Raw genomic sequence first — 25,587 nt, 5'->3', positions numbered from 1 at the left:
AATCAACCAACCAACTAAAACACTTCACTGTTTCAGCGATGTATCGATCTTGGATGTAAAGATGCATCATTAGGAGTTGGTTTAATACTATCTATGGTGGGGTAAGCTTTGCTGGACATTGATATCTAAATGATAATAATACCAACTAAATGTTAATTAATTTAAAACTTGTACTTCTTGTCTCTGCTTCTCTAATTTTTATCCTTATGGGTCCAGGTGTTCAGCAACCTGTGTTGTTCATTTGTGTCAACAGCACAAGCCAAATACTTCCAAGATTAAATTAATGATAATTCTTTCTACATTTTACATGTTCATTGGCACCATTAGCATTTGTTTAATAAGTCCATATAGAAAACTTAAAATTTGGAGGCTTTTGATTCTTACTTGATTTTTAAGACAACTTGAGCAGCACCTATTTCAAGATGCACATAGTGATTGTTCTCTTTCGGGCTTTTAGAGAATTATCCATATCTTCACTACTAGGCTTTCTTTATTTTTTAGTTCTTTCTTTAATCTACAAAACAATTGGCAGAAATGACCATCTCTTATGAATCAGTATTTGGTTTATAACTCAGTATTAGGCTGTCTATACTCAGTAAATGCTTTGGGATCAATACAAATGAGAAGAAAGGAATGGAGATGTAATTTAGGAATAGAAAAAGACACAGAAGAGGAAGAGAGAGAGGTTGTGGGGAGGAAGGAGGAGAAGGTGCAGGGGGTAGGGAGATGGAAAAAAAAAGAAAGAAAACAGAGTTTTCCATAAATATACATTGTACATTGTATCTGGTAACTCAAACATAAGAGTGGCCCATGTTTGTGTGGTTTGGCTCAAACTATAACACAAATCTATTTTTAAAGCCAAACTTAAAAAAAAAGCCAGACGTTAATGTTAATACTGATTCTCTGTCACTCAGCAGGACGGGAATGCCAACTGTGTAGTAATAGCCTATTTTCTATGTGTCCTTTATAAACTTGAAAACCTTCCTCTCCAGAGGAAAGAAAAAGTTCTATTAAGTTAAATGTTTTTTTTTTGTTTTAAAAATAATGTTTTGGAATAAAATAATTAATAATTCACAGTATCTTGTGACAATTTGTGTTAAAAATGATAAATGAAATTCCTGAGTTCTATGAGAGCATAAGAAACAAATGTAGTAATACTGTATTCATTATTTAAGACAAAAACACTTTTAAGATGGGGATTAGCAGAAAAGGAATTAGAAAGAAAATATTCTTTAGTCCTTTACCTATTGAGATAGTGTTTATATTCTCTAAAGCTCATACTGAAGTTTAATTTCCAAAGTTCTATTAACAACATTTGAAGGTCACAACTTTGGAGGTAGTTAGAACCAGATAGGTAGTAAGGATGGGACTCTCATGATTATATTAGTGGCCTTCTAAGAAAACAAAAAAAGACAAAAGTTAGCAAGCCTTCACTGTCTCATAATGGTGAATGCCTTGCCACCTTGGGAGTCTGTGAAGAGTCCCCACCAGCAGAAAGGCCCTTACTTCTTATAGCCATCTGATGTTGAATTGTGCATCCTATTGAATCATGAAACCAAAACATTTTTATCTCTAATAAATTACTCATTACGTAATGCTCACTCAAGGAACAGAAAACAGACAAAGCTTCCAGCCAACTTCTTTTGAAGGATTATAGTCAAGTTTTCAGAATTTTGTAGACCAGTGGTTCTCAACTTTCCTAATGCTGTGACCATTTAATATGGTTCCTCTTGTGTTGATCTTGAAACATACAATTATTTTTTGTTGCTAACTTCCTAACTGTAACTTTGCTACCATTATGAATTGTAATGGAAAGACTTTTGGAAATCGAGGTTTGCAATAGGGGTTGTAACCCACAGGTTGAGAGCCACCATTGCAACAAATAAATTGGCATCTTGCCTTGCTTGCTCTCTTCATGGATTAAGGAGGAAAAAGAGTACTCTACCCTATTCTCTGATTCCTTAACATAAAAGGACATTTTTAAATAAAGTGCTAAGATAAACTCTGTCCTACGCTATTGGGCAAGGCTGTTTGTCCCAGTGACAGTATGGGAGCAGAGGATAGTCCAGAGAGTCTAAGGAAACCAACCTAACTTTTCTGAAGCATAAAGCCAGAGAGCTAGCTTTAGCTTAGAAAAATCTTAAAGGCAAGAAACCATGTGGAGTGCTTCTGAAGATGTAAGTTAAAGAAGGCTATGTCAGGAGTGTCCTATCAGCTAGAGTTTGGATATAAATAAGTGTTGCTTTCTAGTGAGCAGGCTGGTCAGTATAGTAAAAATAAGTTCAAAAGTGTCTTGGAAGGGTCCCGTCTAAGACACTGACTGCCTGTGCAATGCACCCTACTAAAGTGGAGTGGGTGTGACACTGGAGTAAGAGGAGGGCAAAGGTGCATGGTGGATCAAAGGCTGGGTAAATTCAAGAAAAGCATGTCGCATACATGACAGTGACACTTCTGCTTTGTGAAATTTAATTATCTACCCAGCCACAAGGTACAAACATGTCAAAAGCTGATAGATAGCCCCCAAATCAATGAAAATAATATTTCCTATTAAAAGAAAAAATAATTTCAAATTGGTATTACAAAAAAGCTTTATGTGGGACCAAGGAGATGGCTCTTTGGGTAAAGAGCTCATTGCACAAACATGAGAATGTGAGTTCAGCTCTTCAGCAACAATGTAAAAGCCAGATACAGTAACACGCATCTGTAACAACAGGGCTGGGTGGAGATAGGTATGTAGATTTCAGGGGTTCACTGTCCAGCTAGTATAGTCAACCAGCAAGCTCCATGTTGAGGGAGAGACCATATATCAAAACACAAGATGAAAACAAACAGAGGAAGATGTCCACCATAAACTTCTGTCTTCCATACATGCATGCACAGATAGATGCATGCACTCATACAACATGCAACATATGACTACATCACACTTTTACATACTACACTATTTTATTTTATGAGCAGAGAAAAAGGTGGTTAAAGATATATAATTGAACAATGTGTTTAATATACTTGACTGAACCAACATGTTTAGGATATTGCTCTTTTCAACGGTCTTCAACTGCAGTATAGCTAAAACAAATGCCAACCAGCTTCAGATATCCGGTTCCTACAGGGCATGCTCTCTGCACTTGATCATAATCAAAGGCAGAGAATGTTAGGGCATGCTCTCTGACCACAGTGTAATGAATGGAAAAATTAATCATGAAAAGATAACTAGAAGCTTCCTTAAGTGTTTGGAAAATAAGTAATCAGTGTAATGAGGTAAACCATGGCTAATGATAGCATCACACTTGAAATTAGAATTCAGAATTCAGAAGGAGCCAAGGCAGCGTGATGCTGACATGAAAATCACCATTCAAAGGAGAGAGAATGGGGTCTTTCCTTTTCATTCTCTTTGTGTTGATGTTTGAAAAAATTTGCCAGTGTGACACAGAAATGCCATGGTAGGGCTTTTAAGTTTTTTTTAATGTAGTGCATTATTCTTATAATCAAAATGACTGAGTTAGTATGGCTTTCTGGGACAATTACAAATGCTGAACTGTCAGGGCTTAGACAGATATTTCTATCACCCCAAATAGCCAAGTCATTCTTTTCTCAACATGGGAAGTCCTACTCTTGTCTGTGAGATGTTCTGGATTTCAGGAGGCACTTCACAGTAGTATTTAACCAAGCATAGTGTGAAGTAATTAAGAATCCCACTGGCAAATGGTTGGAACAGGAAAATATCATCCTAAGTGGGGTAACCCATTCACAAAAGAATACAAATGGAAGGCAGACACTGATAAGTGGATATTAGCCCAGAAGCTCTGAATACCCAAGACACATCTCACATATCAAATTACTCCCAAGAAGAAGGAAGGAGAGGACCCTGGTCCTGGAAAAGTTTGATGCAGCATTGTAGGGGATTACCAGGACAGAAAAGTGGGAGGGGGTTGATTGGGGAATGGGTGGAGGGAAGAAGGTTTATGGGACTTATGGGGAGGGGGGAACCGGGAAAGGGGAAATCATTTGGAATGTAAACAAAGGATATATATATATATATATATATATATATATATATATATATATATATAGAATTGGCAAATGGAACCTCAAAAAAAAAAGAAAAAAGAAAAAGAAAAAAATCCCAGAAATGAACCCACACACCTATGGCCACTTGATCCTCGACAAAGAGGCTGAAAACATCCAATGGAAAAAAGATAGCCTTTTCAACAAATGGTGCTGGTTCAACTGGAGGTCAGCATGCAGAAGAATGCGAATTGATCCATCCTTGTCTCCTTGTACTAAGCTCAAATCCAAATGGATCAAGGACCTCCACATCCAGACACTCTGAAGCTAATAGAAAAGAAACTGGGGAAGACCCTTGAGGACATCGGTACAGGGAGAAAGTTTCTGAACAGAACACCAATAGCGTATGCTCTAAGAGCAAGAATTGACAAATGGGACCTCATAAAATTACAAAGTTTCTGTACGGCAAAGGACACCATCAAGAGGACAGATCGGCAACCAACAAATTGGGAAAAGATCTTCACCAATCCTACATCAGATAGAGGGCTAATATCCAATATATATAAAGAACTCAAGAAGTTAGACTCCAGAAAACCGAACAACCCTATTAAAAAATGGGGTACAGAGTTAAACAAAGAATTCTCACCTGAAGAACTTCGGATGGCGGAGAAGCATCTTAAAAAATGCTCAACTTCATTAGTCATTAGGGAAATGCAAATCAAAACAACCCTAAGATTTCATCTTACACCAGTCAGAATGGCTAAGATTAAAAATTCAGGAGACAGCAGGTGTTGGAGAGGGTGCGGAGAAAGAGGAACACTCCTCCACTGCTGGTGGGGTTGCAAATTGGTACAACAATTGGTACAACCACTCTGGAAATCAGTCTGGCGGTTCCTCCGAAAACTGGGCACCTCACTTCCAGAAGATCCTGCTATACCACTCCTGGGCATATACCCAGAGGATTCCCCAGCATGTAATAAGGAAACATGCTCTACTATGTTCATAGCAGCCCTATTTATAATTGCTGGAGGCTGGAAAGAACCCAGGTATCCCTCAACAGAAGAGTGGATGCAAAAAATGTGGTATATCTACACAATGGAGTACTATTCAGCCATTAGAAACAATGAATTCATGAAATTCTTAGGCAAATGGATGGAGCTAGAGAACATCATACTAAGTGAGGTAACCCAGACTCAAAAGGTGAATCATGGTATGCACTCACTAATAAGTGGTTATTAACCCAGAAAACTGGAATACCCAAAACATAATCCACACATCAAATGAGGTACAAGAAGAAAGGAGGAGTGGCCCCTGGTTCTGGAAAGACTCAGTGAAACAGTATTCGGCAAAACCAGAACGGGGAAGTGGGAAGGGGTGGGTGGGAGGACAGGGGAAGAGAAGGGGACTTATGGGACTTTCGGGGAGTCGGGGGCTAGAAAAGGGGAAATCATTTGAAATGTAAATAAATTATATCGAATAAAAAAATATAATAATTAAAAAAAAGGATCCCACCCTCTGTTCCTTTTACTATAATGGAAATGGAAAGATAAATAAGGGATAAACTAAGTATGTTTGTTCCACATCAGAACAAAGATGAACTTTTAATGAAAACAAGTTATTGTTTTTCATGTGCAAACTTTCAAGAGATTGTTTCTTTGTAGGGAGTATTTATATTATTAAATAATCATAATGATATAATTAAATCATGAAATAGAGGATAGATGCTCTTTAGTTCATCCTCCATCTCTCTGTGGAAGAGGATGGGTCACCAATGCCAATAGAATTAAAAAGCATTAGGGACCTTAAGGGGCTCATGATGCCAGACATTATGTTATAGCATTAGGTACTGTACTCTGAGGCCAGCGTCTTCCATTGCATATTATCACAAATTGAGTGCCACAGATTAATCACAAGAGCTAATTTCAGTGAATTAAGAAGCCTGCTTATTCCTCTCATTGCTCAGAGGTTTAACCTCTAAGGCAAACTCAAGACCATCCACTCAGAACTCTGCTGGCTTCCACTGGAAACGTAAAATTCTTCCTTGATATTAGAATGAAGGGACTGAGTTTGTTATAGCAGGCCCATAAAACAAACTTCATTCTTTCTCAAGTAATTGGCTTCCTGCTGTCAGGCACTCTGAAGAGAGGTCTGACAAGCCTTTGAATTGGTGTGTTAGTCCCTTGCTTGTGTGTCTCTCAGCATGCTCTGTTTATTTTCCCTTCTGTTGGCATACCCTTCACTTGGTAAAGATGAGTTTGGATTTTCAGTGTCTTTTTGTACAGACTTATTAGTGATTTGTAGCCTTTTAGAGTTCTCAAGCCTAAACAACTGTTCAGTTCTCGGATAGGCAAAGACACGTGGACTTGTCAAAGACACGTGGACTTGGAAGACCTTGGAGGTCTGAGTGGCCCCCTGTGGCCCAGGGACTTTGACCTTTTCCAGGTCTGGTGTTCCTGTTTTTTCTCTGACAGACTCACTTGGAGTTTATAAGAGGGGGAAAGTAGTTTTATTTTCAGCATCTTGCCCTTTAGTTCATTTTAGAGTGCCATTGCAAAATTTTCCTTTCAGAGGATAGCTCAAATCTACCCTAAGAGATTACTTTGGGGAAAAGATATCCCAGATCTCAAAGTACTGGAAACAAAGTGGTTCTGGGGCACAGATTAATAGGTAAATAAATCAGAGCAGAAATATTTCTGAAGGTGGCTGACATGCAAAAGCAATAATAGAGGTGCTGACATTCCCCAGTGCCTGGGCTTACTTGATAGGGTCAGGCTGAAGTGAGGAGAATTCAGAGATGCCACTTTGTGACTGTCATTAACACCCTCCTCTTTGGTACCCATCCCTACCAGGAAAGGAATTGTAAGGAGGAAACAGGATCTTACAAAGTGTTTGGAGAATAAGAAGTAAGAATTTTAAGTATCTTTTGAATCCTACTTATGAATTGCAGAAGTTTCTATTTGAAATATGTAATTTGAATGCACATTAATTTTTTTGAGAGTGGGCACAGAGCCGAATTGTAGCTTAAGGTAACCATAAACTTCTCATGATCCTTTCCCTTCATTCTGAGATTACAGATGTGTAGCATCAGATTCTGCCTGGAATATGGATGTGCAAGATATAAATTAAAGCAATAACTTAGGAGATGGTAGCCCAGGAGACAGAACTGAACCACACATGACCAAGTAGGATGTTTTACTGAAAGCATATCTCTCTAACACTACCGAAATGACTAGACACCAAACTCACTTTTGCAGCCCCCTTGTCATTTGATTTAATTAAAGCAAATCACCTGATCTTTATGTGTTCATTTCTCTACATGAAACCTGAAAAGTTTGAGTAAATGTTAAGAGTTTGTGAGTTATATCTGAAGCACTTACCAGACTTGGGTTAGTATGTTGCAAGTGCTAAGGGTTGTTATCATGTCTGCTTACCAGTCCTATGGTAGTGGAGACATAGTTTAAACAGCTAGTAGTGGAGAAATACAAACACAACATCTTGTATACAAGACTCATACTTCAAACACAGAAGATGCACTATGATCATCAGCCCTTCTTGTAGATTTTGTGGGCTGTTGTATATTCTCTTAGAAGCAAAGCATAATGACACTGAAAAACTGCTGCAGAAACGTGGCAGATGTGTATAAGGCTTGGGTACACAACAAGATGCTTAAATAAATGTACTGGATTTTTACGGTGCTGTTATGGTGACAGCACTGAGGAATCACATTTTGTTAGTTGTCTCCCATGTTGACTTTGGCTATGTGACCTGTTTAAGCAATGGAACACTAGCAAATGTGACAGAAGCAGTGGATAAACAAATGCTCACTCATTGGTTTGTCCTGTCTCCTGTTAACGTCTGTAACCTAGTATTGGCGTGAAGAAACCTTCTAGCCTGTTGGTAACATGTGGCTCTATTGACAGTATTTTCTACCAAACTTGGGAGGGAGCTTAGGTAAAGAAGCTGTATCTGGGTTAACAGATAACTACAATCACATGGTAGACCCGGAATTAGAGCAAAAAAGACCCCGTTGAGCTGAGCCCTGACTTATTGTCTATAGATCCAGAGCAAGCCAAATAGTTATTTAAGCTGCTAAGTATTTGGGGTTAGTCTCATATGTGTCAAGATCTCTAGAGGGGAGGGGAAGTCACAGAGGGCAGCAGCAATCTGAATTTTCCTCCTTGAATATGGGACCAAACTCTTGGGTCTGGGTTTTTATAAACATATTGCTTGTTTCTGAGGTGATCCAGGAAGCAATGACAATTTTTTTTTTTGGCCAGAAAATATTTAATTTCAGAAAAAAAAAATCCACCTAGTTTGTCCTATTGATTCTATATAGCATGTGGCTCTTATTTTCCGGCCTAAAATTTTCTTTCAGAATGGAGCATTGAACAGCTAGTCCTTTCCTGCTAACTGGCAGGTGGTTGCTAGAGAGAGGTATTATGGGATGTTTTGAGAATGGTAAAAGTTTGTGGATAAAAGGTTGAGATTTAGAAGGACCAATAAACACCAATCTTTACAAAATGCCCATATACGAACTCCAACCATCTTACTTGCAATATAACTCTAAGACAGTAAACGAAATTCACTTTATCATTGTTCTAAAGCTGGAGCCTTCTCTCTGGCTGCCACAAGTCAGAGTTAATATAACACAAAGCCCTGCAGACATCCGCGTTTTGTCACAAATGACTTTAAAACTGGGAAAAGATATGAGGCAACTGTTTTCTGGTATTAAACAAGAACAATCCTTATGGGAAGAGAAAAATCTCTTCCAGGGCTCAGGTAAGTGTTGGCCCAGTTTTCTGCTGTAGCACAAGAAGCTGGAGCACACACACTGCATGGTGTCCCGGATTAGCCAACGATGAGAAAAAATAGACAACAGCTATTGTACTGGTGGGAGGCTACATAGAACAGATCAGTGCTGCTGTGTTCTGTTTGGTTGTTTGTCTCTTTGTTTTGACTCAGGTTTTCACTATGTAGCCCTGGCTGTCCTGAAACTCTTCGTATAGATAGATCAGGCTGTCTTCAAATTTACAGAGATCCTTGCCTGCCTGTGCCTCTAGTGCTGGGATTAAAAGTGTGCACCACTACCACTACCACTGGCTTTGTGCTGTGTTTTGAGGTAGGGAAACAGAAGAATTCCTCTAAGTTTATGGCTAAGGTCTGCCTATACACACGTGTAGGGCCAAGAGATAGAATAGAGACACCAGAGACTAAGCAGTACTGAAGGAAGCTGGGCTCTGATCCATTGTGACAAGAGATTCCCTGTCACTTCCATAAGCATTAATCTGAGCATCTACGATGGCTATACAATAGAAGACTATGTCTTACAGTGAGACTTGCTAAATTCTAATACTGATAATACCAAAGAAATGAAGACTGGATAAAATTGATAGGAGAAACAGGGCCTGGAGCTTCAGCCCACATCTTAAAACCTATGTTGACATGTTCAGATTTAATAGCCAGCAATTACATTGCTGCCAAGGACATGAGGAAAGAATTATGAATAACATCTTTTGCTAAGAGAAATGCCAAAGCATCAATTTTTGTTTTTTAGCAAATCAAAGCCAGCTATATTATAAAGAAGGTAGGAAATACATTATGACCAGATGGGGTTGATCCTAAATCTACAAGAATGGCTTAATACCTATAAACCATGCAATTAATCTCTCTAACAAAGGGGAAAATTCATGTAATGATGTCAATGGATACAGAGAAAAAAATTGGCAATATTTAATGCTTGCATATGATAAACTTTCTCAGAACATTGGGAATAAAAAACTTTACAAATTAATAGCATATTATATATTATATAACTATAATATTTATTTTACATTGTATATTATATTATAGTTAATTGTGAAATACCAAATGTTTTTTTCCTAGCACGGAGAATATGAAAAAAAGTCTATTCACCACCTTTTCAATATTATATTAGTGGTACTTGCCAGTAAAATAAGAAAAGAGAAAAGAAAAAATTAATAAGAAATAAGATTATCTTTACTTGAAAATAACAGCTATCTACATAGAAAAGCCCAGGATGCCTATCCAATGCAAAAGAGAAAGAAATGAGTATAATTAGTGTATGATTTAATATTTTTTGGCTGTACCAATTACAAATTATATTTTCATGGGACAGGCTAGAGAGATAGCTCAGCAGTTAAGAGCATTTCCTGCTCTTTCAGAGGGTGCCCATGTAGGGCAGCTTACAGCTACCTATAGCCCCAAGTGGAGGAGATCTAATGCCCTCTTCTGGACTCTGTGGCCAAATCCTGCCCCAAAACACATACAAATAAAATACTGTATTTCTTCATATTTGCAATATGCAGACACATATTGTTTATAGACAAATAACTATAAAACATGAGTGATCAGTACCTAGTATAGTAATGAAACATAAGGTAGCTTTAAGTAAATATAATAAAATATAGTCTTGTGTGTTTAAAATAATAATCATCCCTAGGAGAAACTTTCAAAATTGCAAATGAGTAAACCTCTGCAACATGCTTGCAGACTAGCTGTTCCAAGACTGTTAAGTTGTTCATTTTCTCTAATTTGAAAGAGAGACTCAAGGCACTCTCAGCTCAAGTCTCAGAGGCCATTTTTATAGAAATTGAGAAGCCAATTCTAGCGTTTATACAGAAATGTAAAAACAAAGCAAAACCCATTTTATATTTGGTGCAAATCATTTGCCAGAAAGTTTAGAGAGCATGTATGATATGGTTTCACCAATCCATTTTAAACATAGTAGTCAAGACAGTATGGAATTGTCAGAGAGACAGGCAGAGAGTGGAACAGAACAGGTTTAGAAATAGAGTTACATGTACAAAACCCATTCCAAAAACTGCAACAATAGAATTTAACAGAAAAGTGAACATTGTTTTCAATGAGTGGAACCACAGCAGCTGGCTGTCCATATGAGAAACAAAACAAAACAAAACAAACATTGACCCTTTACTAATACCACACAAAAAAGTAATTTAAAATGGATCACAGATGTAAAGGTCAAACCTCTAGCTATCAAGTTTTGAGAAAATGAGTTAGGTAAAAATAAAATCTCTGTAACATCAGGATAAAGAGGTATTACCTAGGTAGGACAGAAAAGCCATAAAATATCGCCTTAAAAGACAATAATTTGCATTTCATCAAAGTGAAGAACTTCTTCAAAATACACTAACAGAAAATGAAAAGGTAATCTGCAGAGTGGGATGGAAGTTCACTCTGCATGTATATCTGACAAATACATTACTATCAGAATATACAAGAACACTTATGAGAGAGCAACCTGAATGTAAAGAAATTATCAAAATAGGGAACAGATCGTTTCACAGAAGGAAATGTACAAAAAACTCTTTGCAATTTAATAAAAAGATAAAAAGATGGATTCCTTAATGGTGTTTTATGAACCACTCATGCTGGGTTGGGACTTCCTGGTTGTGCAGCTTCCCAAGAATCACTCTTACCACACTGGACTTGTTGTCTGTCAGTGCCCTCTCCACCTCTTGCAAATAGAAAAAGAATATTTCATTAAAATAAAAAAAAGTACTTGAAAAAACACTAAACACACATACATATGGAGGGGGAGAAGTGGCAGAGGAAAAGAGAAGAAGAAGAGGAGGAGGAGGGAAGGAGAAGAAGAAGAAGAAGAAGAAGAAGAAGAAGAAGAAGAAGAAAGAAGAAGAAGAAAGAAGGAGGAGGAGGAGGAGGAGGAGGAGGAGGAGGAGGAGGAAGAGGAGGAGGAGGAGGAGGAGGAGGAGGAGGAGGAGGAGGAGGAGGAGGAGAAGGAGAAGGAGAAGGAGAAGGAGAAGGAGAAGGAGAAGGAGAAGGAGAAGGAGAAGGAGAAGGAGAAGGAGAAGGAGAGCGCACAAGAGACCAAGAAAAGATGCTCAACACTGTTTTTCATCAGGAAAATGAGCTATCACTTTACACATGTTACAGTAAAGTCAAGTCTCTGAGTACTAAACATAGGTAAGTGGATATCAAGGTTGAGAAGTTGGAAGTCTTGCTCATAGCTGCTGGAATTGTTTCTTGGGGAGTGATAAAGAAGTGCCTACTTATCAAAGATAGAGAGGGTACTGTCAGACCACAAAGGAGGGATCCTATCAAGCCCCGTGTGCTGCACCAGTGAGCTTGTTGGGGTCAGTCACCCAAGTATGAGTGATTCTTGGGCAGCTACACAGCCAGCAAGTCCCAACCCAGCGTGAGTGATTCATAAAACACCATTGAAGAATCTCCCTCTCAGTCAATCATGCATTTCCTTTATATTCTAGCAACACAAGACCACTTGAAACAGGAGAGAATGGTGACAAGAATCTCAAGTGAAGGTCTTTGACCTTTTCCATTCTCTCTGTGAGGAAATATCAATGGTCCTATTATAATTACCTTAGTCCTAGCTTTCAGATATATTGTTTTGCTTATTCCATTGTCAAAACTTTATGTCTATCACCACTGCTCTATGTTGGTATTGTCAAACCACCTCTGCAGGAGATGTACCACAACAAATGTAAATTGCACAGCATTATGGAAAGTATTTTAGCAGTTGCAAAAGTAAGCATGTGATTGCTGTTTATGCTATCAATTGCATTTGTGGGTATTTATCACCCATCTTTTTAAGACAAAGTATGTAAAACATGTATACTAATATTCATACATAGTCTGTTCATAAGACCCCCAAATTGTAAGCAACTCAAAGGTTCACACAGCTATTCAAAGGTCATCACATTCACACAACAAAATATTGCTCAACAATAGCGCAAACAAGAAACAAAGTAAGACACATGGAAATAACTAAAATATCATACAGCATAAAAGGGAGAAATGATGGATTTATTCTGTGTGTTCTTTTAAGTGACATCTGAAAGCAGGCAAAAACTAATGAGGAGTGACAGAATTCAGAGCATGGGTTGCCTAGACTGGGTTGGAATAAAAGGGGCACAAGGGGCCTTTGTAAAGCAGTGGAATCACTCTGAGTCTTGGCTGAGATGCCAATTTCATGGGCGTATGCACTTTCCAAAAGTGAACTGTAAAGTTAAGAAATGTGTGTGTGTTTTATTATGTATTAAAGTTGATTAAAAAACTAATATTCTTTATTAATAAAGATTACAAAACAACAACGACAAACTGAAGCTCTGAGGAATACTGCACCAAATGGTTCGTTTTATTGGAGAAAAGGGGGCTTATTACTCGTCTCCAGGCAGTTATGGAGATTATAAAATACTGAATAGCAATATCATAAAATTGAGGAAGAGTGCAAGCTTCAATTCAAACACAACTATGATTAAACCTTTGCACATTAACAAATTTAAACTTCACAAAAGCAGGAGAGAGAGGCTTTAACAGCCTCATTTTTATATTAAAGAAAATGAGCCTCTGAGAGGTTAAATGGACTGTTTAGAGTTATAGCAAAATGGAGGCTGGGATCCAAACCCAGTTACTGTTCACTGTATTCAAGGCTGTTTTTTTTTTTTACACACCCTCTTCAAATATTTTCAATAACCACAGCAACAATGTCCTTTTCATAGCTGGATCTCAAACTGCATTTTCTTTGATGCTATTATATAGACAGAGAGTTTCTCTGTGGTCACAGTTTTCTTCTGGAAATCTCAATCACTGGCTTTCCAGAGGTGCAGAGATCTTTATCTTCATCGCAGGAGGTACAGAATCTTTGAACAGTTAAATTAAAAATTGAATCTCGCATTAGCATTTTTCTCTCCCCACCTGCATTCTGATGAGAAGAGAAACTGGCACAATATTTGTGGAGAGGAATTTAGCAATGCATATTAAAACTCTTAAAATTTGGCATATCCTTGGACTGAGCAATTTACCTTCTGGGAATTCATCCCAAAGAAATCATTGGGGATGTTTGTGTAGATGTGTGTGCAACAGTGCTTATCACAGCATTATGAACAGGAACAAAACTGGGATGCAAGCCACCGTCTGGGTTAGAGACTGCTATTTTCCTGTCTCTTCTTCCCTAGGAATAAGGATCCTTATTGTGGATGTATATGCGGTCCCTGAGTAAGAAGCATGATGTATCCTGGTCCTCTTTTGCACCTATGCTGTGGCCAATAAAAATGTACGTGATTTCTAAGAAATCGCCTTACAGGGGATTACTTTTGGGAGGCTTTGACCTCTTTTTCTAATGTATTGTGGAAGTGACGGTAGGATATGAAGCATTTTATTTATTTAATTTTGTTTTTGAGACTGAGGCAATACTCTAAGGAGGGTGGATCGTGGGTTCTGGCACTGTGGGAATCACTGCATGAGCTTTGAGAATTATTCTGCATGAACGAATACCAATTTCCATCCATTTTAAGTGATTGCATTTGAAATTTTTCTGTCACAAATAACAAAATTACTCACAAATGCAATGTTCAATCACAAAAGGATGGTTAAATTATGGAATGCTATGGTATATGCACATGTGCTTTATACGGTATAATCCCAAGCAACTGCTCAAATGACAACATTCAAGCCTACAGAGGAGTTATTAACATGCAAAAATTTACTATAGGGCAAGGAGGAAAAGAATAGGCCATAATCTAAAACATCAAAATAATTTTTATATGCATACAGATGTGTGTGTACTTCTATGTATTTCTATATATGCATATGTATATCTCCCTATATAAACATATGCATCATATTAATCTTCTTATTTATCTCTTAACATTTAACCCATATGTGGGTAGCTGTTATGTTTGAATAGTAGACACACACATATCTTTTACATATATATGTATATATGTAAATGCACTACATTGGACATGTATAAGCCAAAAAAATCTATAATAGATTTTTTTCCAAGATAGAGCAAGTTTAGTTGTGAAGCACTCTTCTTTAAGGATATTTACTCTGAGAGCTGATGAACAAAAAGAAATCTCATCCTCTTGCGCTGTGCAATCCTATAGGATGTGTTACTATCACATAAATAGTTATGAATAGGCATAGTTGCTCTTTAAAACTGCAAGACTAATTATTTAGTAGATAGGTTAGTGTATGGCTGGGCTGTGAAGTGGACTGTAGACATCTAGAGGTAGATATCTAAAGCTACCATGGTAACTTTAAAACCTGTGTTTAGTAATCTTCTCATTTTCTAGCATGGAACAGGCTTATTCTTAGCTTTAGTACCTAGGAAAGTGTAAGCAAATCTTGGTTATTAACAGGGTGTGATAATATGTACCTATAATTCTCCACTTGGAGGCTTGAATCAAACTGCACGAGATCAAGGGTATCTTGGGTTACACAGCAAGACCTGTCTCAAAAATAATAATATTAACAATTACTTAAGGGGTAAACATAAAACAGTGGAAGTACATCAGATGCGTTGAATAAAGTTTTATTCAAAAAAATATAAGATCTGTGTCAGGATTTCCATGACTGTCATAATGAAGTGCAACTTCACTAATAATTAAAGTTCATATTTGTCACTGATCATGAGAGGCACAAACACTGTCTTATGTTTATCTTTTCCCTGACTTAAACTTTGCATTAGTCTTAGTGGTTGTTATAGGGCACTGCCACTGATCTTTTAAACTAAAGAACACAATTGAGATTTAGAGAATTTAGATGAGTTGTCTAAGGCACACTGTCAGGACAGGGTGGTGACAGGATTGGCGGCCACCTCATCTATGTATGCTTGTGATCACTGTTCTGTTCAATGTCCAGGTAGGTGCTGAGATTTCTGGTCAGGGTCTGATTTAAACGTGTTGCTTAATGGGTGATGTGTAGGCTTATCTGTGTAGTTTTCTTCTTGACATATATTGGACAATAATCATGATGAATATGATGCTGTTGTGAATTCTGAAATCACGGTGTGTCCTTCTTAAAATATTAAAGATGTAACTAAGACCGCTAGACTAGTTGTGCCCTAAGTTGTGTCCTATCTTAATTTTATCTGGAAATTTTGCTCTAAAATAAGGAACATGGCTAAATAGGATAAGTCTAATCAGAACAGCAGGGAAGTGAGATGCATCCAAGCTTTTGAGACAGCACATGTATACTTCTCCAAAGAGCTGGCATTTCAAAGGCTGCTAATATCCCTATCCTGAAAGAGCAGCTATTTAAGCAGAATGAGACCACATCTGTCTGAAATGCAGAGTCTCAGAACCCTGCTAATCCCAGAATCTGTATTTGGACCTTCCTGTGATTGGCAGCCACAGAGTTTGAGAAGCACAGCTGTAAAGCATGAATCTATATAACATTTCAAAACTTGTAGGGCAGAAACAGCAAGGTGGTCACAGCAACAGCATGAATTAAGTAGATACAGGGAAATACCACAGCCCAGAGCTAGAACAAAGTTAAGGACTGGAAGGCAGAAAATGGTGGGGACATGGGCTGCATTTGTGAAAGGTCTGGAAACCCTTTTGCTCTAGAGTTCATGGGATAAATGAAAGTTTTTGATCAGGAAAGGATGTAGCGATAAGTTTGATCTTTTTTTTTTTTTAGCTTTCTGAAACACATAAAGTAGGTAATTTCTACTAGTAGGAATCCTTCTATGTAATTTCAGAACTTTGTCTTGGAGTAAGAAGCAATTACACATGTTTCTCACACTCTTCACACTGTGAAACAGCTCCATCATTAACAGGGATTCAGTTTATGGATGTGATTAAAAAAGATCACATGGATCCTGAGGGTGAGTGGGAACACTCCAGAACTCCTCATCTGTCAAACCGATGGGAAGGTGACAGTTAAGTGATCTGCAAGATTTAAAAGCCATACAATCTAGTCCCACATGAGAAGTCAGAACAAGCGAGAGCAGTGTGGACCGCTCTGCTTGCTTGGGTCTAGTTCTCCTTGGCTTCCTCAGTCTGAGAAGTGCCCTCCAAATCCCTGTCCCCCTCAGCCCCTTGACGAAGAATCTGAGAGACAGGAGCTATTTTCTAAGCTGTCAGTTGTCTGGAATAAGGCAGCCTGGAACAAGCAAAACAGATAAAGGGCATCTTGTCAGGCCTGAGGGGAAGTCTTGGGGATTCCTTGGATTAAAGGGACAAGGGAAGAGAATTTGGGGAGGGCAAGTGAGTTAACTCAAGGGATCTTCATTTTCACACTGACAGCATTGTTATCGACTCAGGATGAGTTAACAAGGACATCCAGTGACTGGCTGAGAGACAAGGACAGGATCACTACCACTGGATACCGGGTGCTTTGTGTCCAGGGTGATCGTATATATAAAGGACCACAAGCTAGAGAAAGGAAAAATAAACACTAAAACGTTTCTTCTCCTGTTCCATGGGCCTTGCTGACTCCATGATCTTTCCCATTCATCAAGAAAACTCACTGGCAATCTCAGAACTCAGGAGACTGAATCAAGGGAATTATGAATTGGCTTGATGGTCAGCCTGGGTTACAAAGTAAGATTATCTCAAAAACTAAGGGTCAGAGATGTAGTTACGTGACAGAGTATTTGCCTAGCATGTATAAGGCCTGTGCTCAACCCCCAGAAACACACACACACACACACACACACACACACACACACACACAGAGAGAGAGAGAGAGAGAGAGAGAGAGAGAGAGAGAGAGAGAGAGGGGCAGAGAGACAGAGAAAAACAAATACAAAGGCAAAGACATAGAGAACTCAGGAATGGATATAATTGTTACATCTTGAGCAAATTAGACCTTGGAAAGACTGCAAATTATGCCCCATCAAATGTGGGCGCAATTGCTGATGATCTGCCAGTTTGTGTCTCACATTAAACTTTCCCCAACGTGTGTGATAGCAAACTTCTACAGTTAAAATACGTAGAACTTCTGCCTAGTAAAGGGGGAACTGCACAGCATGGCTGTCACCCACAGCACAGGGACACGTCCTGTCACATGGCCAGCCTAATTACCCTCCCAGCTGCCATGTGTGTGTGAACACCAGGACATGGATGGACCGGTGGAGTTGAGGCTGCTAGTTAGAACACACTTTTTCTGAAAAGGAGGTGGGGGTCAGAGGTGTGACATTTTCCTTTCCTTTTCCAGTGAAAAACAAATTCCTAACCCACCCAAAGGACCCTTCCCTTTGCTTCCTTATGGCTTGAGAGAAAGTGGAGTATTTAGTATCCACTCCTCCTCTGTTCCTGGACTTTGGAGGACAGGGCTAGTCCACACACTGAGCATTGCACTTTCTTAGGTAGGGAGGTGCGTTTGAGTCAGGAGGCTTAGAAGGAAAGCATAGCAGAGCTGGTACAATCCCACCTCCCCTTCCACCCCCAAAATGCATGTCCAGACATTATGATTATTATATATATTTTTTTAATGCCAGTGCTGCTCAACCCTCAGTGTAACTTCAGTTTTCAAGAAATAAACAGTGACTATATAAAATTCTACTTTTCTGAGACTAAAAACAAAACAAAACAAAACAAAACAAAAAAGCTATCTTTTTTTCATTGGATGTTTTCAGCCCCTTTGTCGAGGATCAAGTGGCTATAGGTGTGTGGGTTCATTTCTGGATCTTCAATCCTGTTCCATTGATCTGCCTGCCTGTCACTGTACCAATACCATGCAGTTTTTAACACTATTGCTCTGTAGTATTGCTTGAGGTCAGGGATACTGATTCCCCTAGAATTCCTTTTGTTGTTGAGAATAGTTTTAGCTATCCTGTGTTTTTTGTTATTCCAGATGAATTTGAGAATTGCTTTTTCTAACTCTGTGAAGAATTGAGTTGGGATTTTGATGGGGATTGCATTTAATCCGTAGATTGCTTTTGGCAAAATGGTCATTTTTAACTATATTAATCCTGCCGATCCATGAGCCTGGGAGGTTTTTCCATTTTTTGAGGTCTTCTTCCATTTCCTTCTTCAGAGTCTTGAAGTTCTTGTCATACAGATCTTTCACATGTTTGGTAAGAGTCACTCCAAGGTACTTTATACAGTTTGTGGCTATTGTGAAGGGTGTCATTTCCCTAATTTCTTTCTCAGCCTGCTTATCCTTTGAGTATAGGAAGGCTACTGATTTGCTTGAGTTGATTTTATAACCTGCCACTTTGCTGAAGTTGTTTATCAGCTGTAGGAGTTCTCCAGTGGAGTTTTTTGGGTCACTTAGGTAGACTATCATATCATCTGCAAATAATGATAGTATAGCCTTTTCAACAAATGGTGCTGGTTCAACTGGAGGTCAGCATGCAGAAGAATGCGAATTGATCCATCCTTGTCTCCTTGTACTAAGCTCAACTCCAAATGGATCAAGGACCTCCACATAAAGCCAGACACTCTGAAACTAATAGAAAAGAAACTGGGGAAGACCCTTGAGGACATCGGTACAGGGGGAAAGTTTCTAAACAGATCACCAATAGCGTATGCTCTAAGATCAACAATTGACAATTGGGACCTCATAAAATTACAAAGTTTCTGTAAGGCAAAGGACACCATCAAGAGGACAAATCAGCAACCAACAAATTGGGAAAAGATCTTCACCAACCCTACATCAGATAGAGGACTGATATCCATTATATACAAAGAACTCAAGAAGTTAGACCCTAGAAAACCAAATAACCCTATTAAAAAATGGGGTACAGGGTTAAACAAAGAATTTTCACCTGAAGAACTTTGGATGGTGGAGAAGCATCTTAAAAAATGCTCAACTTCATTAGTCATTAGGGAAATGCAAACCAAAACAACCCTGAGATTTCACCTTACACCAGTCAGAATGGCTAAGATTAAAAATTCAGGAGACAGCAGGTGTTGGTGAGGATGTGGAGAAAGAGGAACACTCCTCCACTGCTGGTGGGGTTGCAAATTGGTACAACCACTCTGGAAATCAGTCTGGCGGTTCCTCCGAAAACTGGGCACCTCACTTCCAGAAGATCCTGCTATACCACTCCTGGGCATATACCCAGAGGATTCCCCACCATGTAATAAGGATACATGTTCTACTATGTTCATAGCAGCCCTATTTATAATTGCCAGATGCTGGAAAGAACCCAGGTATCCCTCAACAGAAGAGTGGATGCAAAAATGTGGTATATCTACACAATGGAGTACTATTCAGCCATTAGAAACAATGAATTCATGAAATTCCTAGGCAATGGATGGAGCTAGAGAACATCATACTATGTGAGGTAACCCAGACTCAAAAGGTGAATCATGGTATGCACTCACTAATAAGTGGATATTAACCTAGAAAACTGGAATACCCAAAACATAATCCACACATCAAATGAGGTACAAGAAGAAAGGAGGAGTGGCCCCTTGTTCTGGAAAGACGCAGTGAAGCAGTTTAGGGCAAAACCAGAACGGGGAAGTGGGAAGGGGTGGGTGGGAGAACAGGGGGAGGGAAGGGGACTTATGGGACTTTCGGGGAGTGGGGGGCTAGAAAACAGGGAATCATTTGAAATGTAAATAAAAAATATATCGAATAAAAAAAAGGTGCAAGTGACAGAGTATTTGCCTAGCATGTGTAAGGCCTGTGCTCAACCCTCAGAAATACACACACACACACACACACACACACACACAGACACACACACACACACACACACACACACACAGAGAGAGAGAGAGAGAGAGAGAGAGAGAGAGAGAGAAGCAGAGACAGAGAAACAGAGTCAGAGAAATAGAGACAGAGAGACAGAGAGATTAGAGACAGAGAGACAGAGAGATGAGAAGACTCCTGGTCAGAGGATAGATAAAGACCCTATTAGCAACTTCGGCAATTCTCTTTTTAGTTTTTAGGGACTGTGACTCAGGTAAAACCAGATCTTTGGATTTCAAGAAGAGCCAATCTAAAGCTGAGTTTGAGATTATTCAAAGTAAAAAGAAAGGTGCTCAGGGAAGGGATAAGGCACACTGGAAAGCATGGATGTGGGTGTTTAAAAGGGGATCCAAAGTTAACTTAGCAGTGGACATATTGATGGCTTTTAAGCTAATTGATGTGGAAGGGTCAAGTCTATGGTGGGCAGGACATTCCTGAGCAGATGGACTGCATGGAAAAGCTGGCTGTGTGAGTCAGATGGATCCTGTTTGATTTTGTTCTTTGGCTACTTTACACTCGAATACAGCGAATCTGATTACTTCTTCATCTCCACCTTCTCAATCTCCTTCCCATGATTATCAACCCCTGCCTCATCCCTACCAGTTCTTTCCCCAGATTAATAACTTTTTTTTTTGTCTTGTGTTCCATTTGGTGTAGCCAGGACCATCTGTGTGAGCACTGGCTTGGAACTGCCCATTGGAACCTGGACATATAATTTGTGGATATACAATGGACAGCAGTGATTCTTTCAGCCCCCGAATCTATCAGTCACAAATAGTTCAGCATTGGGAGGTAGGTCCTCCTCAGCCAAGCCTGCAGCCATGCTGGATTGTTGGCTGAGTCCTTGTTATGCAGATTTGGGGCAGGCCTTTCATACTTCTATGAGGTAAAAAAATGTGTTTGTGTGTGTGTGTGTGTGTGTGTCTGTGTGTGTGTGTGTGTCATATGACTGAGATTTTGAGGTCATTCTGTAGGTGTCTTGGACAGAACTGCAATCTGAAAAAAAAACAAAAACCCACTAGGGTTACACAGGAGGGGTTGAATATGTCTTTTTACAGTGTCACAGTAAGCTTCAGTTGTCAGCTTGACATACCTTGGAAGAGAAATCCTCAAGTGAGAAAAGGCTTTCACCAGATTGGCTTAAGAGCATGTTTGTGGGGAATTTTCTTGATTGCTAATTGATGTAGAAGAGTCAAGCCTGTGGTAGACCCTACATTCCCAAGCAGATGGGCTGCGAAGAAAAGCTAGCTCTGTACACAGAAAAGCTAGTCAGATGCAATGAGCCAGTAAGCGGGCTCCTTGAGCTTCTTGCCTTGAGTTCCTCCTTTGGCTTCCATCAATGGTGAACGGTAATCTATACACCAAATGAAACCCTTTCACCCCCAAATTGCTTTAGATCATAGTGTTTTACCACAGAAACTCAGAAACAAATTAACATATACCATAAAGGGGATTTCTGGCAAGATTCCTAGGAAATGACAGCTTCGTAGCTGAGAGAGGAGAAAGGCCTTAAGCAAATATTATTAATGGTGTTGCAATTTCTCAACTAGTGAAAGGTTTCAACCAGACTCTAGTGGAAGAGAATTGTTTCCACTTCCATTTCCCCACTGTTTTCCTCTTCTTCTATCCTCTCTCTGCCAGTTGACCAAAGCTCATCCTCCTAGACTAATCAATATGTCATCCACAGGTTCTGAGCACAGAGATGATCTTTCTTGGTGCCCATCTTTAGTGAGTGCCTCTGAGATGGGCTGGAGGGCAGATAATGCAGTAAAATGCCATTTTAAAAAGGGGATTTGCCTGAGCCCCTGTGTTCTGGTTAAGACTTTCATATTTGTCTGTGTTTGATCAGCTCCACCTTCAAAGCTGTGGAAAGTGTTTGAGTTCTTATTCTAGCCTTGAGTTTTATTCTAAGCACAGGGCCAGATGATTCCCTCGTGACTCCCCCTGGCCTCCAGCCTAAATGGCTTCCAGGGTCTCTTTAGGACTACTCAAAACATTTGGCCCCAGACAGCATTCCAACAGATTTCCTTTGACTGCGTGGTAATAACATTTTCCCTCAAACTAGATATTTATCCTCTCTGTTTAAGGGAGACTTCTGGGTGTGGACGTGGCTATCAAGGCTCAAAAACAAAACAAAACAAAACAAAACAAAACAAAACAACCAATCACTCTTTGTGATTTTTTCCCCTCTTTTTATTTTTCACTAACTTTAACTTAGTTCAGAAACTTTTTTTTCTGCCTTGAAACATGCCAACTCTCATGTTTCTTAGAATGTTGGCCTTATCCAGAAAGTGTCTGTTTTAGCATTAATATATTTTTATCTTTCTGTTTTCAATTGGAGACTTAAAATTGCTGGCAATTTAATGGTGACTTTTTCTTATAAATGTAGCCAATCCCTTTTAATCCTTGACCTCCCTATCTCTGGCTTTAAAAGATACAGGATCTGAATCTAAAATATGGACAACTTTACCAGCAGTTGTGCAAACACATACCGAGAAGGCAAACCAGCGTTTCAATTTCCCATCAACAGGCCCCAACAGATCCCTTTGCTGACTTCCCTCAGCAGATCACTTGTGTTAGTCTTTTCCTGATAATTCCTGTTCCAGTTCTTGGAAACATTATTTTTAAGGAGCTTGTAACAGAATTCAACTAATTGACTTCAATGTGATGGTGGAACTCACTGTTTGTCTTAAATTATTTCAGAGTGATCTGGAATAGTTGCATCAATGTGTTCCACACCACGGCAGCCTTTCTTTTGGTTCACTGATTTCACCCTTAGGAATGTATGGTATGGTGGTTCTATCAGCTTACATCTTCTGGGCTCAGTCACTCTCTGGATGTCCTTAACTGGGACAATGCTTCTTTCTACTTGAGTAAAGTTCAGTTCTTTCTACTGAAGTTGAGAGGACAGAACCCTCTAGTTTTAATAAGCAGGGGTCATGTGGGCCTTCTGTTATTATTCCAGAATAATGGGAGGAGAAGCCTATCTCCCATGCTCTTCTTTCATGAATTAGCCTGGAGAAGGGATAGAGGGGCTCAGATTTAGATGCTGATTAGGCAAAAACTGTTACTGTCCTATACTTCCTGCTTAAGGGTTAAACTTCACCCAAGAAGCCAGTTTTATTATAGCTGGCTGGGCAAGTATTATTTAGTAAGTTGTATTTATTATAGAGGTCTCATATTATACTCAGGTCCAGATATCAACCCTATGAATCCTAAGCCTGTTTTGCAGTTTTGAATTTTGATGATGGTATGTGGTGTTGTATAGAAATAGCATGCTGTTATGAGACCTTCACTAATATTTCACAAGTGTTAATGAGTACCTTTCCTATGGAAGTCATTGAGCTATGCTCTGTGTTATATGTTTGATAAGGTTATAGTTCATACTCTGATTCATAATAGGAGTAAGAGATATGCTTTTCAATTAATAAATCATAGTATGATGTCAAGTGCCTACAATGAAGGACACATTTGTTTCAAGATCTCACAGTGTGACTGAACTCTTCATTCTCATCTTTGTTTTAACCAAATTCCATAGACTCTATTAGGATAGGCATCTTTTGCAGATAACACTGAGGACTTCTGTCTTTGGCCATTTAATTAGTGAGTATCAGAAGAAGGCTTGGGGATTCTACCGGGGGATGGATACTGCTTTTCTTAGGAAATGGAAATCCTAAGGATACATGACTATCTTTTAAGCTTGGAGAATAATTTGTGTGCTTCATTTCCCCATGCCTAGGGCTTGTCTGTCATGACATCCCACTATTTCATTCATTATAATGCTCCTTAAATTCCCACCTGGTACATCTTGCTTCTCATTGTTCAAGCCATTAGTAGGTCACAAGGCATCTTAACTGACTTTTATTTTGCTTTCAGTCTCTATTTAGTTTTTTCTGGCAGGAAGTTTTGGGGCAGAAAGACGTTTAGGCCACACAAATACCACCATAAGACATAAGACAGCCATTGAGATGGATCTTGGCTTACGACTTCAAATATTGTCTGATCATCATTTGGGATTTCATCAGTATTCCAAGAAGGCAATTAATAGACATTATTTATCTAGAAACATGGCAGCAAACACTTTCACCAGACCTCAGAGCTTACTCCTTGCTACCTTAGATCCACTGACATTTAAAATGCACCATCAACTTCTTCTCTTCTAGATTCCATGTTCAAACTTGTCCAGTGGGTTACGTTCCTTGAACCACACTTTCCAACCAACTGACCTATCCTATCCTTCTACAAAGACTCTGGCTCTATTGTGTTCAGCTCCCACCTAGGTTAACTCCACACCTGGCAATTCCAGGTGACTATGGTCTTATCTGCTTGGTTCTCATTTGGACTGGATACAACTGTGCCATTTGGCACTTGTGGTAGCTCTGAACTCTGACGTTAATGTTTTATTTTCATGAGGCTGTGTAGTTTATTGTATCACATGTGTAATTGAATAGCTAAAGGGACTAGAAATGGTCTCGTTAGTGTGGACACACATATGTTTTATACAGAGCAGGAATAGAGGGCTGGGTTACAAGAAAACAGAAGTAAATTAAAGTAAGAACAAGGGGGCATCCTTGTCAGTCTTTGTTGTTTCGCTTTCTTCTTGCTTTGCAATGTTCTCATTGGAGAAAAGGCCCCTTCTTGGCCAGGTGAACATCCAAAGCTTGATTCTTTAGAGAGTGATATTCAAACCTAAAGTAGGCTTCTCTTCCTCGCTTGGATTTGAGGCATAGCTAAACCAAAACAGTAAAAGGAGCTTTTTATTGACTTAATTTCCTTCATGCAGAGATATTAATAAAGTCAGCAGTGTATAATTGCCAGTTTTATGTAGCTGTTGAAGATCACACGCTTTTGATAAAAAACTTTATTAACATGATGAGGAATGTTATTATTATGTGAATATTACATAATTTAAATGCTCATTTTATGCCGAGGGTAGCTTGTGATTAGTGTTGATATTCTCTAGTGGCTGCGATTTTTCTTAGGGTAAAGTACCTAAATGGTTGATAAAATATCATTTGTTTCTATACTACATGCTTAGATGTTATTTTGGGTGACTTTGGGATGAACTGTTTCCCCTAAGTGATTTTTTTCCCTAAAAACATCATCAATTTGTTTATACCTTTT

The sequence above is a fragment of the Apodemus sylvaticus genome, chromosome 8, assembly GCF_947179515.1.
Source record: "Apodemus sylvaticus chromosome 8, mApoSyl1.1, whole genome shotgun sequence".
NCBI lineage: Eukaryota > Metazoa > Chordata > Mammalia > Rodentia > Muridae > Apodemus > Apodemus sylvaticus.
Note: the sequence above shows the minus strand (reverse complement) of the source record.